Below are 612 nucleotides of genomic sequence, written 5' to 3' on the forward strand. Positions count from 1 at the left end.
TTGGATTTGAGTCAAGGCACACTAATAGGAAACAATTAAACATGATTGAACTTAATTCGTTTTAGGAATGAGAAATACTTCCTAAGATATTGCTTTTGTGATAAAGCTAGTGGAGAAGTCAAGCATTAAGGCTTTAAGGAAAACGGAGGCTAGGAGAACTGAAGGCTAGCCCAGGTTTGATATCCAACAGGTAGGATATTCTTGTCTATATCCTTGTTAGCCTCATTTTAAATTATTTTGGCCAATGAAAATGTTTTGGAACAAAACATGTTTAAAGAAAATGATTTTAAAGAAATAGCATGAGAATGCTATTAAGTTTTCCAATGATTTTGGAAATGAGATTTCAAGCGTATCAATTCTTAAAATGAAATATTTTAAGAAATGATACAATGCATGGTGGCCTTAGAGATCGGGATGTGGGAATCGCATCCTTGGGGGCAGGTCCCGAAACCCGTACGGATCCGCTTCTTGTTTAGTGGAATGATGGCTCTGCACTTTTCCTAGACAGACATTTTTACCGCTTCTTGTTTAGTGGTATGATGAGCTGCACACTTTCATTATACAGATATCTCTATTGTGAGTATTTCCTTTTCTAAAAAGGGATGATCGGTT

At 36.3% G+C, this 612-nt stretch overlaps 1 long non-coding RNA gene across 1 annotated transcript in view; it reads left to right on the top strand.

Annotated features, from left to right (window-relative positions):
* The window catches only part of LOC112091094, a 7692-nt gene that overhangs the window by 381 nt on the left and 6699 nt on the right, over positions 1–612 (top strand). Inside the window, exon 2 of the long non-coding RNA XR_002901987.1 lies at positions 107–190. This is a non-coding gene — a long non-coding RNA (uncharacterized LOC112091094). The remainder of the gene's footprint in view (positions 1–106; positions 191–612) is intronic.

The sequence above is a fragment of the Morus notabilis genome, unplaced genomic scaffold, assembly GCF_000414095.1.
Source record: "Morus notabilis unplaced genomic scaffold, ASM41409v2 Scaffold794, whole genome shotgun sequence".
Taxonomy (NCBI): domain Eukaryota; kingdom Viridiplantae; phylum Streptophyta; class Magnoliopsida; order Rosales; family Moraceae; genus Morus; species Morus notabilis.